This window comes from Wyeomyia smithii, chromosome 1 (genome assembly GCF_029784165.1).
Source record: "Wyeomyia smithii strain HCP4-BCI-WySm-NY-G18 chromosome 1, ASM2978416v1, whole genome shotgun sequence".
NCBI lineage: Eukaryota > Metazoa > Arthropoda > Insecta > Diptera > Culicidae > Wyeomyia > Wyeomyia smithii.
This window is the reverse complement of record NC_073694.1, coordinates 117,074-135,191: the sequence shown is the minus strand read 5'-3', so window position 1 is coordinate 135,191 and position 18,118 is coordinate 117,074. Positions and strand designations below refer to the sequence as shown.

The 18,118-nt window shown below is 37.2% G+C and overlaps 1 protein-coding gene across 5 annotated transcripts in view; it reads left to right on the top strand.

Annotated features, from left to right (window-relative positions):
- LOC129733840 (neuronal acetylcholine receptor subunit alpha-7) overlaps positions 1-18,118 on the top strand; it is a 124,549-nt gene that overhangs the window by 13,359 nt on the left and 93,072 nt on the right. For 2 of the 5 annotated variants that reach the window (XM_055695380.1, XM_055695379.1), the window contains exon 1: positions 16,804-17,334. The exons of the other annotated variants lie outside the window; for them this stretch is intronic. The gene's annotated coding sequence lies outside the window, so the exon portion shown is untranslated. Of the gene's footprint in view, positions 1-16,803; positions 17,335-18,118 lie in introns of those variants that run through there. 5 annotated transcript variants of the gene reach the window in all.

The window sequence follows — 18,118 nt, the reverse complement described above, 5'->3', positions numbered from 1 at the left end:
TAAGCTACCGCTCTCAGCATCCCGAGGTTGTTTCGAATCGCTTTTGGTTGTCTGAAAAGTTGCATTAAATTCTTGATAGGATTTTCCTCTTCACTCTTCGTTTCCTTCACTGCACACCGAAAACATAAAAATATTTATGACGGTGACAAAAAGCACCAAGCTGCCGATGATGAAAATAAGTATGTGTGAAATTCGCAACCTCGCACGCGTTGTTTTCATTATCACAGAGAAAAAAAAAGAAGCAGCAGTTATCACTCGTCTTGTCCCTCGACCAACGGTATTTTGAGTCTTAAAAAAATCTAAGACCTCCAATCTAAGGGGTCGTAAAATATGACTACAATCTGGTTACAGTTATAATTGGTCTCGCTTTACGATCTCTGTTCTATTGTTGGTTGGTTTAATTCGCGGGTGGAGAAGAATGAGAACATAGCAAAAGTGGGGGGGGGGGGGGGGGGGTTAACACATTCGAAAATTTGTCGTCGATTCAATTTTTAAATCTGGTGGAAAACGTGCTGGATAGAAAATGAAAAAGGATTTTTTCAAGTGTGAAAAAAAAGCATCGGGCAAAGTGCCAAGATTATACTTTATCAATGGAACGTTCTAGCGGATTGCGAATTAGTGCTAACGGGAAGTGATGTTCTTTTTAAATGAATTCAAGCCAAACCCGGTTGTAAGTTTTCGCAACCGCAGTGGAAAGTTGTAATGAGATTTTTGAATTGGCTTTTCTGGCTGCTTCTACTAGAAGGACTGAAGTGGCAGGATTACGTGTGGCTGATATTGCTGCCAATTCTCTAGCTCCCTTACATGTTAACTGATTGGCGAGTTTGCTAAGAAAAGTTATAGGGTGGGCGGAGAACTTTTGCTTTTTAATAAAATTTCTGGCCGAACGATCTGCCACACATAGTTATAGCGAGTTGAATTTAATAAACGAAAAAAGACACTATCTCCACATTGTTTGATTTGTTTCAATATTTATGTGATAGAAAAATGCGATATAAGTAATAGTGAATAGTGATGTTCAATGGTGAAATAGTTCGACAATAAGGAATAATCATCAGTATCAGATTATCACATAATCGAGAGCACTTTATTCCCGGTGTCACAAACAGATACGAACAGCAGTCGTTAAAACTTGCCCCAGATCAGCCCCAAAGATTCGCCCAATTAACCTTTCCCCCTCGAGAATCACATCTATCCGCACCAGTTTGTACACATACATACAAGTTGGTTGGCTGCCTGCGCCGACATTCTCACAGCCGTTACACATTTAGTTTTGCTTTTTCATCAGAGGTCATTAGTTTTCATCCTTCGGTGCAAGCTTATGGCTTATTCGAGCGGGTTTTCCCCGGCTGGTCGACCAATTCACAAATGGGTTGGATCAGGGGGTAAAAAATCACGACAGAAGCACAGAGGAAGAAGAAAAAAGGCAAAGTTAACGATCTTTTTTCATTTCATATTTATGCTTTTCTTCGTCTCTGGAATTCGCCCCTTCCGCAGTCTGTCTAAGCCGTCGTAGTGAACTTTTAATTTTAGCAGATTCTCAATAGAAGTCGTAGTCTTTGAGTAGTATTAGTAGGTAGTCATATGTAATAAAAGCTCCAGTTGTATCCATAGATAGTGTAAATTTACCGACTACTCACTATCACATGTAAAAACATGATCACACTATAGACGAAGTCAGCAAATGAGAGCGAAATAATACGAAATTGTCCACCTGGCGGGGTGATTTGGTTTTTTCTTGCGAACTTTATTTTAAGATAACATGAGTCATGCAAAAGTATGGTAGTTTTTAATATAATTTTTAAAAGACTGAGGAACTTTTAGACAACATATCAAAAACATGTTTTGTTGTAAACTCCAACTTTTTAAAGAAAACGAATAATTTGTAATTTTGCAATTTTTGATTTTTTGCTATACCTTTCTAGTGGTAAGGTAAAAATACTGAATCATGTCCGGAATGAAACCAGTCAAATGATGGCAAAGCTTTTGCATTGAAAATGAGTTAAAGCAGACGGACCAATAGCCACCAGAAACATAGAAATGTCACAGAACCGTTCCAAGGCTTGTTAAAAAAATCAGATTACTGCTGGTCTAGTTGCTTCTTTAAATGCTACAATACCAGTGCGAGTTAAATTGTATGTACGATATTTTATCTTTGTTGTCTCTGCTAGGTAATATTTCTCGACTAACCAAGAATGTTGTTATAATTTGTTTTCCCGTGTTCTCTGACATTCAACCATGCAACTACGATTTCTGTCTGACGAAAAGTAGGAAGATGGCATCCAATACATGGTAGATGTGGGACTACGTAAATTATTAGTTCTCATACTCTTCAGTTTTATAACTATGTCAGGGCGGATATCGTACGCGATCTAACCATGATGCATTTATCCGATAACTTGTTGCAAATGCGCAGGAGTGTGATGTTTATCACAATTCGTTGATAGTGCGTATAAGCAGCGGTATATACGAAAATAATCCGATTTCAAACAGAAAAGGTCGGCACGATTTTTTAATTCACAGCACTTCATTAAAAAGGATGTAGCGTCTCAAAATTAAACGGTTATAGTTCGACATCACATCAAAATTTCGAACTTCATACTTATGTTTGTCACCAGTTAACGAACAAAATTTCCTCCCAGTCGGCAATATACAACACGTAACAGTTGCTTCCATCCGACACGAGAACAATTTGATTGCCTTCCTTTCAAGCCGCAACACGACACGGTACGTGTTACATTGTTGCGTTGCTGAGAGCTCTGTCGGCTCGGCACCGCTGGATGCCAATACGAAATGAGATTTATTTTTCGTACATCCGTATTGTGAAACTGGGACAAATCTTCTGAACTTGAAATAAAGGCGGAGCGAGTTAGAAAATTGCTCTAAAATTAACATCACGAATAAAAAAGCGAGCTCGTACCGCTGCTTTTTCATTCAATTATTGATTTGCAACAAATTAAATTAAAATTAAAAAAAAAATTTTGCTCATAATATCTTTGGAGAAGCTTTAAAGTTTTATTCTACGCGAAATCGTTACTTATCCGTAAGAAGCAACTGCAGCAAGCTGCACCAGTGTTGCTAGAAGCATTCAATGTTGAGCCGTTCTTTAGATAATCAATCTGTTTGTGGTGAATAACTTTTTCTACAAGCATGGTAGCACCTTACGTTCTGAAGACTACTTTTTCCCAGGAAAGTTTCTTACAAATACCATGTATTGATATATTAATAGCAGCAAAGTGGACATCTCTGGAGAAAAAGACAGAAAAGTTAATCCTCAAACTTTATTTCTTCAAATAGCAGTATCTTGAAAACAAACCATTGACATGTTGTATAGAATATCCTTAGTTTTCCAAAAAATACAAAAAACACAAGAATTTTCTCGCATGACATACCATGAAAACATACAAAAAAAAATAATATCCATGGTTTGTATGCTCTTTAAACCTCATTTCTTTTAAGTTGTATATCTTAAAAACAAATCATTTTGCGACTTCAAACTGTTGTTATGCTGTGCTCGCTACTCGATAGTTCGGGGTAATACTTCCTATAAATACTAGAGTTCTTATGCGAAAGTTTCTTCGCACTTTCGGTGTTGAATTTCCTAAGAACATGCTTGTTGATAATAATACTTATATATAGATTCGAATCCTTAAAAATCGACTTAGCCGTAAAAACTTCTCTTCAAGGGTTTATTCTAATCTGCTCTGGTTTAGGTAATAAATAACCATCGAGCCAAGTTAACTGCATTGAATAACTCTTGTCAAGTTCAACAAGACTATCGTGATCCTCTCGCTACTAGTCGACGCCGGCAAAGTCTAATTTATCACGACCTTCTCACCAGTAACAATTTTCGATATCAGAGTATCAAAATATGACCCTCTAATATGTGAGCAATCTAATGTCAGATATACCCCATCTGCAGGCACCCAGTAAGCAGGGCAGCCGTATCCTATACATATTCATTCATTATTCATCTAGACAACCCCAAAAGAAGGCATCAGACTGTGGCCCCTTTCTCGTGTCAGCTTCTTTTCCCAAAGTTTGTCTATCTTAGCATTGGTGGAGCACATCCTTTTGCGGTTGAACTAAGAACGACGCCGACGGTCGCCTTCCACTCCGAGCTCGTGACAAAAATCGATGGCATCGTTTTTCGTCCCCCTTTGTGCCTGTTACGCTGTTCCTTTACTGAGAGTAAAAAAACTGGCTCTTCAGCGGTTGTCGACCACAATCGTCTCATGCCAACAAAACTGGGAACACGGATCATTGCATGCCGATCAATGGCGAAAACGATGAACTAATGCTGCTCTTCTACTTCTAAAAGGGAAAACACTCAAATAGAAACTAGAAGATAACGATTGAAATGGGACAGGCTAATGAATGGACATAATATGAAGAAATAAACACTTAGTAAGCGGACATGAACATGAAGTGCACAAAAAACAACGAAATTTGAAAGTTAAAAGGAGATCATAATAAAATAAAACACCACATAAATATTTGGAGTGTTCGGATCAGATAGAAAGAACAATGTACAGCCCATCATTGCGTGAGATTCACTTCAGTATTGTGGCATGCAGAACGACTTACCTATGAAGACAGAAAGCTGAAACCAACAACCGATTAAAACTAATGGGACAAACGAGACATACACGAACTCATTCAATACGTGAATGCGAAGAGACTTTCTTTTATCTTTTTTTTTTACTACCGACTCGCCGTGGCACCCATTAACGAGAATCAACCGATGGTACAGACTGCAATGAGCAGTGTAGAGTGGGGCTGCGAATCCAGAGGGCTGCGGCTTTAAGAGATGGATTGACTCGCTCGTTTTCCAGTCACACGGGGAATGAGGTGGGTGAATCTTTTTAGCTGACGGTATGTTTTTACCCTGTTTCGCACTGAAAATCCTCTTAGGCTTTATCTAAGAGTGGTACTTGTAGTAAAAAGGCGAACGCGATTGAAATCATTTCATGTGAAAGCAGAACATGGATGCTGTTATGTGTGTGCGCACATGCGATGAGGTGCACTGCTCGTAAAAAGGTGCCACAGCTTGGATTTGAATCTAAGAAGGATATTAAACAGAGGGACTCTATTTTTCCTCTGTCTTCGATGAGGTGATTGGGTTTTTTCTTATGCAACTATAGGACATACACTTGAGCACTACGAGCTATGTATTGAAGATTTTTCATGATGCTTTTTGTAGTAAAACAGCATTCGCGAAGCACTAAAACAGTTAGTTGCGAAGTATGTGTATAATAAACAGAAACGCGTAAATTCCGGAAACTGCGTAAAAAAAACCGCGTAAATTCCGGAATCCGCGTAAAAAAAACACGTAAATTTCAAAATCCGCGTAAAAAAACCGCGTAAACTCCGGAATCCGCGTAAATTCTGCAATCCGAGTGAAGAGAAACCGAAATCCGCGTAAAAAAAAATACCGCGTAAATTCCAGAATCCGCCTAAAAAACCGCGTAAATTCCGGAATCGCATAAAAAAGCCGCGTGAAAAGCGTTCTTAGTGTATAAACTTTTTCAAGGTATAAAAACAAAGAAAACAGTGAATAATGTTACAATTTTATCAATCTGTTCCCAAATGTTAGTGTATTCGTGAGTCATATGGTATGTTGAAAACTCAAGTTGAAGTAATACCTAGGTGTTATACTGCCGTTCAAATCATAGCCCCATGTTCTACACAAATCTTATGCACGCTGCTTTGAATGGCAGTATATTTGGTTTACGAGTTTGACCTTTTATTTACCCGCCATATATTTCGCAGCTAACAGTTAGTTTACAACATAATTGTGACATTGGCGTTACGAATATATTGACTCCAACGGGCTTTATCAGTCTAGATTCGATCAAATCATCTTACCTCGAGACGAATTCAAGCCAATCCTTCGTATTCACTTGATCCATATTCACTTAAAAATAAGAATATGGATTTTTTTTAATATTTTTTTTAATAGGAGGGGGATGTTTTGTTAATTGCTTCCGCAGTTAAGTGAATATAATTGTAGGGAAATTTTAAACCTACTTGTCAAGAAAAAAAAGGAATTTAAAATTAAACCTAATAATCTAATCTTACTGACTATTAGAATATAGAATTCAATTATTACAAAATATGTGCACCTTTCTAACACATTTTATACAATGATACAACCACAAATTTTATTTTATGAACATTTTGGGCTGATCTTTAGCAAGCGAAAAAGTTTACTTGATCATTTTTCTCGAATAAGTTTCCTTTCCTATTCACTTCAACTTTGTCGTTGCCTTACTTTGGTAGAATAGCTGTGTGCCAATGTGAAGCTTTTTGTTGGACCGCACGACAGATTGCAGAAGTGATATGTGTTTAAAGGTTTAAAGTAATTCTTATAACATGCTACAAACTTTCTTCCTTTTTTATTCTCTTTGCTTACCCCATTAAATGGATATTCATCTTCAGGCGATTGGAAGAAAAAACACATTTTCCGGTCTCCAGCTGCGGTGTTCCCTGCTATACTAACACCAACGGTGACTTCATTATTATACGGTGTTTAATTAAAAATAAACATATTTCACGTGATTTTATTAGCTGCTATAGTAAAACCGTGCGACAGTCTTCACGCGCCCGGACCGTAGAATGATGTGAAACGTGCTTCCATTGCGTCTCACAGCGCTGCCAAGGCTGCTGCAGTAACTCGATTCGATCCGGGAGATAGCGGAATCTTTGTTTTGTGTGAAAATGCTAACCGTCGGTCGTGTGCTTTGCATCCCTCACCAGTCTCGATCTGAAGAAACCGGAAAACACATGATGCTCTAAAAAAACGCTAATGCCGCTGAAACCGTCCTCGTTCGATCGACCGACGTTGATGTGTTGTTGAGTTTGGGAAAGTATCATAAAAAAGGCTTTCAGCCAAAGATCCATTGTTTATCGAGTGGTGCAAGAACAACCATTCCCGACAGTGGCTGCCTGTCTACTTTTACTTGTGAGGCCCGGGGATTGCTGACCTGCTGCCGTTTGCACAGAGAATGAGGAAACGAAGGCACATTTTTCACCTTCCGAAGACATTTGGGGAAAACTTTTTCAATTGATTTAGAAAATTGGCAAGTGATTGAATTTTTCGTAGATTTCGATGAAATTTTCTTATGAATTAGTTGGAGCGAAGCGAATTTCAATTTAACTTTCACCTTTAGAACGACAATAAGAGAAAGATCATTCTGAAGCTTTAGAAATACAGTTTATGGATTTTAATAGCATTAGCAGAATATTACGCGAAATAATTTCAGGTCACCACAAGCTGAAAATGTTTAGCTTCTAGTTTGTGACGACAAAAACTGTCAATTTTGAGAGAGCACAACAACTAGAGCTTTGCGATAAACCAACTGCAGATACATGAACTCAAACAAGACAGAAAAAAAATACAACAACCAAACCGAAGAAACTGTTACACGATTTACTCGCTGACTGAGTCACGAGTTTGCATGTTTGCACGACAATGCATTTTACTTGGGTGAAAGTTTCTCTAAAGGCACAACACACAACGACAACGACAGAACGGAATAGAGCGTAACTTTTATTGGAATTTACAAACACCCAGCAACAACCAACTCTCAGTTTCGAACCCTCATGCGTAAAGACGATTAGTGCGTATTCCACAGAATTCTCTTCCGCCATTTTCCTAGCTTTCATTTGCTCCATCACCATTAGAAGTGAAGTTTCATTTTGAATTTTAGAGAGAAGAAAATTGCTACCTTAGCCGCATCCGGTGTAGCGAGGAATAAATTCTTTCTGTGTGCTTTAACAAAGGAATGTCTGTTACGAATAGCCCAGCCGGCTTTACTTTCGAGCTGGGTCGGTTTCTAGTGAATTGTGGGAAAAGATAGAAATTTTTCCAGAGAACTTGCAGTTATGGTGGCGCATGGTGCGTAATGCGTTGCGTCTCCATTGACATATCTACATAGGCAAAACATTTTGGTTTAAAATTGGAAACCATGACGGCAGTAATATAGTAAATCCACAATTATTGATAATGTGAACACATTAATTGTTGTAGAAGGCATATGAAAAGGAAGAACGTTGCAATGTTAGAGCAACGTTCTTTCTTTTCATATGCCTTCTACAACATTCAATATTCATACATTTTTGAAAAGGGTATTTATTTAAATTTTACCATATCTTTTATGAAAACACTTTCTGTCTATATAAATCAGTTTTTGTTCGATTCTGTGCTTATTCCATTAGGCGATTTCATTTCCGATCGTTTATAAAAATATTTCTGCTTTTGATGTAATAACCTTATCAAGACGAAAATTCTCACATGATGCTTGTGTGATCCCTTCAAAAGTAATAAAAGTTTTCCAGTATTGAATCAATAAGAAATCTATACCTCGCTCGTAGAGCCTATCGGCTTGAAGTTTTCCAAAAATTTTATTAAAAAGGAAAATCAACCTCTCACCCTTTATTTGTATTAGCTCACAATTTAAATTCCCTTCAACGTACACTGCTTTGGCATTTGAAACTGGATGAACTTTCGTGTCAGAATTAAAACTTTCCTTTCGTGCTGCTACAGAAATTGTAGCATTGAGCGTTTTCTGGCTCTGCAATCTCCAATTATGCCAAGTAGGACAAAGTGGCAGCAGCAGCCGTCGGTGTTATGACATCCGTCCGAATCTCTATAGTGCAAAAGGTGAAGGCGAACAGCAAAAACCGAATGCCCTATTTTTTTCATTCCACCACTAGTGTTCATTCCTGGACGGCTTTTTATGTTGGCTCTCGAAGTCCAATCTCATAAAATTTAACCAGGTTGCTCGCGAATGCTTTGAAGTGGGCCCTGAAAATATTTGTCAGAGTTTCAGTTGCCAGGTCGAATCTGGTCGGGTCATGAAGTAAAATTCAATTTTGTCCAACCCTTTCTCATTTAATTCAGTTCCAACGGTAGCCTGGTGGACGAAGACTGGTTTGAGGACTCTGTTTTACTCCCTAGTCGGGGCGCAAGTCACTTTGCGGTATGGTCGATCGCACCTGTGTGTTTACCGAGTCCACCAGTCGGTCGTTAAACCCTTGCTAGCTATCGGTTACCCGCCTAGGAAAGAAGTGAAACAAGGAAATATAAAATTATGAGTTTAATTTTCTGCTTCCTTGATTAAACTAGCAAACTAACCCGGAGATCGCTGCTGTCCTGCAGGAAATCATCGTTAAAATCATCGTCATCAGCAGTATCACCACCATCGTCATCGTTTATTGCCCGAATATTAAGAAGCGAATTGGCTCAGCCGAATCCGCACTCTTTTGATATGGCGAATCTATATAAATCAGTAACACATATTATACGTATGGGTGTGTTTTTGGGTGAAAAGTTGTAGAAGTGCAGCGACAATTTTCAACAACTTATTTTGAAACCGACAAAAGTTTCTATTGGAATGGAAACCTCGGTTGGAATAAGCGCAAGAGCAGAAGATAAAGCTATTATCGTAATTTACTCAGCGTCTTGAGTTAAAAATTGGCATTTTTATTCCTCAGAATAGGTATTTTTTTAAATCGACTAGAAAATGGTACGATTAGAAATAAACTAAATATGTTTTCCCAGTATGCATGAAATTACTTTTATAGGTGTTTCATTCTGTAGTAGCTGGTGTGAGGAAAAACCGATTGCTCATAAATCTTCACTCCCTCTTTGACTAGCGCTAGTCATAAATTGTTGTCCCTCTCCTGTTGCATCCAACACTATCACCCGAGCTTTCAATGTAAATAATATTCCATTTTGCATTGGCACGGTTGAAGCTGGTGCAGTCAAGTGCACCGTGTTTTTCGTTTGTCGTCGTTGTTGAAAGGAGGAGGAAAATCAATGATATTGGCATTGCTGACAGAGTAAAAGCTGCCGCAGTCGTGTCATAAGTGGCAAAATTACATGTTTGCTACAAATTACATCATTGAGCTCAAAAGCAAAAGCAGCGGATCAGCTATTGACAGTTCATCTGTGCTATCAATCATTGACAGAAATACGACTTGATATCGCAAAAAAAAAAAAACATATTGGTGCAGTGAGGGTGCGATATGACTCTTGATCTAACCCTCAAGCCAATCGGTTGCACAGTTTCATGTTTCAGAAAAACCGGACAAATAATAACATACAAGTTTTATTGCGATAGTTTAACACAATATCGTGATGAAAACATCACCTCTAAAAAGACTAATCGTAAAACTAGAGTCTGTCTGGACTTTTCGAAATCGCCTTTGGCCGCATCTATCGCTACCGGTTGCTTCCTGAGTCCCATCCTACTGTCATAACGAACCGATAATTAATGGCTTTTTGTGCACCCAACAATAAACAGCAATTAATAACTGACTGCAACAGCAGCAGCCATCCTATCGTCATCAACAGGATGCAGCAGAATGGTTTCTGTTCGAAATTCGGCTGCCTTCGCGCAGACGACAAAGGGCTAATAACATCCCACCCCTCGGGGCTCGCTATGACGCTTGCTCCAATATGACATTTATTGATCAATCGCCAGATTGGGAAGAGAGTGGTGGACGGTTCAGTCAGCACGGTATGGGATAGTCGTGTGCCGACATGTGGCCTGCACCCGTTTCAAATACTATCACAGCCAGTTGACAGTACATTGCAAATCAGTTCGTGTCTTTTTTGAATTTTTCCAACACTAATGGATATGAATAGGTTTGGAAAAACAACCAGAACAAACTGCTCAATAGCTCATTAGTTTAACGTTCCGAATTTCACATTTTTGCCGTCAACTTTGCTGTATTTTGAGATCCTCACATTGGCAGCATACCGATTGAGCGAGAAATTGGCTCTTTGCGTTGGCTTGATAAACCGGTAGGATTCACGGACACAGATGATACCATATAAAATGAAATGATGGTATGATTTTGCCTTTCTCACTAAGAAAAGACTATGATTCCAATCGGGTACGAACTGAAAAATAAGGCTTCTTTTATCTAATTTGTTTTCAAAAATATTTACCTTTAGGAAACAAAACTCTTGATAACTTAATATGAAAATCAGAAGCCAAACTTTTTCTATTAGCAAACATGTAGATTCAAAAATATATTTATTTTAGCATGAGAAACTATGAGCAAAACTACTAGAGGACCAGTTCAATCATGTCAGTTGACGTCATGAAATTTTGGAGAGAAAAATTCCCCCGCCGTTCATTTCGAATAATAGATTATTTGATACTGAATTGTTAATTATGAAAATAATAATTGAATAACAAACAACGGAATAGTAAGCTAAATTCGACATCACCATACAAAGCCACCAGAAAACAAAAGTAATCTGCGCTTTAACCGTATGAAAAATCTGCAGCACACTTCAAGTCGTGTTTCATTCGATTTTGTTTTCATTGGTTTCCTACTAAGCATCCGTTCCAGAGTAGCAACAGCCATGTTGAGCAGTGTGTTATTGCCTACCGTTCGGAAAGCCATACCTGCCAAAATATACAACTTAAGCCGTTGAAGTAGCTTAGGACGATGTCGTCGTCTTGGTCGCCAACACCGTTCGCATTCAAGCCTATGGAGACGGAAAAATTAGCATATTACTATCGGGCGAGTGTAGAATACTGAGTATGGAGCACAAGCGAAATGGTCGCTTTGTTAGTACCTAAGCCAGGGTGTGTTTTCTAATGCCATGCGTAGGTTAATGATGTTATGTTATTGGCTGATGGCCAGATGTTTCATAGTGTTTGGTTTTTAACCAATATGCGTCACTTGTCTCGGTTACATCGAGAGAATGTCGAAGACTGTTATGTTTCGTTCACGCGGAGCTCAAAAGAATGCTTCCTGCAGCTGGAAGAATGGGGTTCCAATCCCAAGCTAACCAACTTTTGTTGAAATCAAGAAAGTCGTCAGCAGCATCGTTCGTGAAGTACAATTACGTTGAATCATTTTGGATAGTATTGAATATTTTTGCCTTTCTTCTAGAAAGGTATAGCAATCACTTGCAAAACCGAAGACATAAAAGTGCTCCAAAGGGCCATGACATATATCACTCGACTCAGTTCGACGAGCTGAACATTTTCTGTATGTGTGTGTATATGTGCAGATTTTTATTCTCACGCACTTTTCTCAAAGATGGTATAACCGATTTTTATGAAATTAATTGCAAATGAAAGGTTTAGTTGTCCCATAAGACCCTATCAAATTTCGTTGTAATTGGATTTTTAGTTTAGAGGTTATGTATCAGAATGTAAAAATCACGAAACATCATTATCTCAGAAACTACACAACCGATTTAAACAGAATTGGTTTTAAATGAACGGGCTACCTCAAAAACCTGAAAAGTTTTGAATCTTATAAAGATTGAACATGTGGTTCAAAAATTATGGAAAGAAACGTGTTCTGGAGAATGTTTAATCTCACTCATGTTTCTCAGAGATGGCTGGACCGATTTTCACAAAATCAGTGTCAAATGGAAGGTCTAGTTGTCCCATAAGACCTTATTGATTTGTTTAGCAATCGGACTTTTACTTTACCTGTTATGTTTCAAAATGTGAAATCTAGCTATAAAAAGAAGCATATTCCGAAAAATACTTAAACTCACTCACTCTTCTCAAAGATGGCTGAACCGATTTTCACAAAATTAGTGTCAATTAAAAGGTCTAGCTGCCTTATAACATCCTATTGAAATTCATTGTAATCGGACTGTAACTTTTTCTGTAATGTATCAAAATGTGAAAATCACGAAACTTCGTTATCTCACAAACTACACAACCGATTTTAACAATTTTGGTATCAAATGAACGGGCTAGTTAAGGGTTAACTAATAGAATTTATAATGATCAGGCATGTGGTTCAAAAGTAGTGAAAAGAAACATGTTCCGTTGACTTTTCAAATTCATTCGTTTTCCCAAAGATGGCTGGACTAATTTCAACAATCTTAATGTCAAATGAAAGGTTTGGTTGCCATTTCATTTAATTATAATCGGACTTTTATTGCAACCGTTATGTATTAAATTCTGAAAACAACGAAAGTCTGTTAACTCAAAGATTACACGATTTATTTGAACATAGCTACGGGCTGTCCCTCAAACGTACAAATAAAAAATTTCTTAACAATTTGATACGTGGTTTAAAATTTATGGAAAGAAACGAAATTGGTTGATCAAACTATATTGTACTATTCAAACGTTCCCGGTATTGCTCGTGATTAAAGTGTTTGAAATTAATAGTAATTTTTTTATTTCGATATTTCTTTAGCACAAATATAACGTCAAGTTTAACATTTTATACTTCAATTATTACTTCAAATACAACTTCAATATTCTAGTACCCAAAGAGTGAATATGTCTTTATTTGATTGAATTTGGTAATTTAAGGTTGTTTTCCAGAAACCATAAGTCGCAAAATCGGATTTCAAAATGGAGTATGGAGTTGATTCCCAGCCTCTAAGCATTATCCCGGTTCCTGTAAAATACATTGGGTGATGAAACTGGAAGCTACTATCCAAAAACTTAAAATGGCGTCCGATGTTGGCCTTGATTTTGGCCTCTGGGTATCATACTGTTTCACAAATTCTCACATTGAATGATATTGTAACTAATGTAAGTATTGATTTTTTTCTAACATATGACATAAAGCGTGATGGAATCTAGCTTGTGCTTCAGCTCGACAACCGCATAATCCATAGTAGCTCCTCCGTGAAGAATCTTAGCTAATAATGTTGCACAACGAACCCTGTACATGAATATATATATATATATATATATATATATATATATATATATATATATATATATATATATATATATATATATATATATATATATATATATATATATATATATATATATATATATATATATATATATATATATATATATATATATATAAAGATATATATATATATATATATATATATATATATATATATATATATATATATATATATATATATATATATATTTATATATATATATATATATATATATATATATATATATATATATATATATGTATGTATAAGATTAATTTACCATCGTCAATGTACATCAGTAGCTCCTGTTTTGTATAGATCGATATTTGTGCTGACTACTTCCTTATGGCCATTAGGGTAAAGAAAGAGAACAAAACATCTAGGACAAAATATCTTCAGCTTTGATTTTATCGTGAATTTTGCACTACACACTAGAATAAAACTAGAAATAAACGCGTGTATAACTCGACTCCTATGGAACTCATGCTGAAAAAAGAACTTATCCGAAAATACGAAAAACGTACAAAGACGATAGCATGAAAGTATCGTTTACATCCTTGAGTAATTTATAATTTAGGCGTTCTAACACGACAAACTGAAAAATATTAGTAAATTTAACAAATTTGCGTCAAAAGTCGTAAGCGCAAATTTTTTTACATCCACTCGCAGTCGCAGTTTGCTTACAACCAACTAAAGCCTGATGAAATCCAGCAATAGAATAAAATAACGATTTTGTTCGACTGACAAGCTCCACTTCAAGGGTTTATTTTGCATTCTTCCATCGAGAGCTCAATTAGTTAATGCCGTAGTAAATATACCAATTGGACAAAAAAAAAAAAAAAAAAAAAAAAAAAATATATATATATATATATATATATATATATATATATATATATATAAGTTACAGACGAATCCTCCCAGATCAGCAGATTGCAAGAACTGGAACGCGAAGTCCACCGACTCGAGGAACCACTCGCCACATTATTTCATTCGAAGTGAGCGAGTCGGATTTCTACAGACGCTGACTGGAACGATTCCCACGGGCGTTGGCAGCGCATGCAACGGCATCGACGACGACAACGACGCGGGCTGCAGTTTGCTTGGTCAGCGGTGCAGTTGCTTTTCTAGCTTTGTAACCAGGGCATAAAAATAATAAAGTTAGTTCTAATTGAGACACGATAGAGGATAGTTAACTTTAGGTTTTCATTAATCATTTTTTAAAAAGCCCTTCAGGCTAGAAAGAATTGTAACTGGCGCAGTCGTAAGTAGGATTCAAGTAAATCCTTAGTCCGCGAGTGCAAGTGTCCGTGATAAAACTTAATCGAAGGAATATCGACAAAGTGGAATCACACCTCGAGGTGATATCGAGGATTCGAGGCTCTTCCCGAAGGACGGGGTATACTTGAGAATTCTGTTCAATAAAATAAAAACAAAACCGTGAGTAATTGTAATCTTTTTTTTCTATTTTAGTTGCAATACTTTTTTTTTGCTTGTTTAACTAAGTGCAGTGAAAGTGTTTTATGATAACCAGAAGAATGAGTGATGAAATGCAAGCGCGTTTAGATACTCTAACCGCCCAGTTAGAGGCACAACGGCTACAAATAGCCTCTTTGTTAGAAAATGCGCGGACAAATACCGCAAACCAAGCGATCGCAAGCACGTCTTCGATCATGGAGATGCCGAAATTTGACATTTCACGCATCCCTGACGCGATTAGGATGGTTCCAGAATATAATGGAAGTCCTAATTCTCTGGCCTGTTGGCTCGAATCCGTAGAGCAAAAGCTACAAATTTCAAAAAATCTAGTGAGTGAAACAGATCTGCCGCTAGTGATGCCCCTTTGGGTTGGCATTATTCGGGATAAAATCCACGGAAATGCAAACGAAGCACTCACTATGAGTCAATGTAGGCTCGAGTGGGAGGCAATAAAGTGTACATTGAAAGACCATTTCGGCGACAAGCGCGACTTGTCTGCCATAGTAACCAGTATTTCATACTTACGCCAAGGTAACAAAAATGTTACCGATTTTCATTATGAATGCAAAGGAATTTTGGCAAGCATCAATGCCAAAATTCAACTTGACGATCGACTCAAGCAGTGTTCTAACGTTATCCTGGAATCGTACGAAAGTATGATTATCGACGCATTCATTGACGGACTGCATGACAGCCTTTCATCTTTAGTGCGAGTGGGTCTACCGAAAACATTGCATTCAGCATACCAGAGCGCCTTGTCTTTAGAAAGTGCACAACGGAGAAAACGAGAGCGAAGATCCATGAATGTTGGCTTCGAGCAAACAAAACAAATTTTTATATATATATATATATATAAAGATATATATATATATATATATATATATATATATATATATATATATATATATATATATATATATATATATATATATATATTTATATATATATATATATATATATATATATATATATATATATATATATATATATATGTATGTATAAGATTAATTTACCATCGTCAATGTACATCAGTAGCTCCTGTTTTGTATAGATCGATATTTGTGCTGACTACTTCCTTATGGCCATTAGGGTAAAGAAAGAGAACAAAACATCTAGGACAAAATATCTTCAGCTTTGATTTTATCGTGAATTTTGCACTACACACTAGAATAAAACTAGAAATAAACGCGTGTATAACTCGACTCCTATGGAACTCATGCTGAAAAAAGAACTTATCCGAAAATACGAAAAACGTACAAAGACGATAGCATGAAAGTATCGTTTACATCCTTGAGTAATTTATAATTTAGGCGTTCTAACACGACAAACTGAAAAATATTAGTAAATTTAACAAATTTGCGTCAAAAGTCGTAAGCGCAAATTTTTTTACATCCACTCGCAGTCGCAGTTTGCTTACAACCAACTAAAGCCTGATGAAATCCAGCAATAGAATAAAATAACGATTTTGTTCGACTGACAAGCTCCACTTCAAGGGTTTATTTTGCATTCTTCCATCGAGAGCTCAATTAGTTAATGCCGTAGTAAATATACCAATTGGACAAAAAAAAAAAAAAAAAAAAAAAAAAAATATATATATATATATATATATATATATATATATATATATATAAGTTACAGACGAATCCTCCCAGATCAGCAGATTGCAAGAACTGGAACGCGAAGTCCACCGACTCGAGGAACCACTCGCCACATTATTTCATTCGAAGTGAGCGAGTCGGATTTCTACAGACGCTGACTGGAACGATTCCCACGGGCGTTGGCAGCGCATGCAACGGCATCGACGACGACAACGACGCGGGCTGCAGTTTGCTTGGTCAGCGGTGCAGTTGCTTTTCTAGCTTTGTAACCAGGGCATAAAAATAATAAAGTTAGTTCTAATTGAGACACGATAGAGGATAGTTAACTTTAGGTTTTCATTAATCATTTTTTAAAAAGCCCTTCAGGCTAGAAAGAATTGTAACTGGCGCAGTCGTAAGTAGGATTCAAGTAAATCCTTAGTCCGCGAGTGCAAGTGTCCGTGATAAAACTTAATCGAAGGAATATCGACAAAGTGGAATCACACCTCGAGGTGATATCGAGGATTCGAGGCTCTTCCCGAAGGACGGGGTATACTTGAGAATTCTGTTCAATAAAATAAAAACAAAACCGTGAGTAATTGTAATCTTTTTTTTCTATTTTAGTTGCAATACTTTTTTTTTGCTTGTTTAACTAAGTGCAGTGAAAGTGTTTTATGATAACCAGAAGAATGAGTGATGAAATGCAAGCGCGTTTAGATACTCTAACCGCCCAGTTAGAGGCACAACGGCTACAAATAGCCTCTTTGTTAGAAAATGCGCGGACAAATACCGCAAACCAAGCGATCGCAAGCACGTCTTCGATCATGGAGATGCCGAAATTTGACATTTCACGCATCCCTGACGCGATTAGGATGGTTCCAGAATATAATGGAAGTCCTAATTCTCTGGCCTGTTGGCTCGAATCCGTAGAGTAAAAGCTACAAATTTCAAAAAATCTAGTGAGTGAAACAGATCTGCCGCTAGTGATGCCCCTTTGGGTTGGCATTATTCGGGATAAAATCCACGGAAATGCAAACGAAGCACTCACTATGAGTCAATGTAGGCTCGAGTGGGAGGCAATAAAGTGTACATTGAAAGACCATTTCGGCGACAAGCGCGACTTGTCTGCCATAGTAACCAGTATTTCATACTTACGCCAAGGTAACAAAAATGTTACCGATTTTCATTATGAATGCAAAGGAATTTTGGCAAGCATCAATGCCAAAATTCAACTTGACGATCGACTCAAGCAGTGTTCTAACGTTATCCTGGAATCGTACGAAAGTATGATTATCGACGCATTCATTGACGGACTGCATGACAGCCTTTCATCTTTAGTGCGAGTGGGTCTACCGAAAACATTGCATTCAGCATA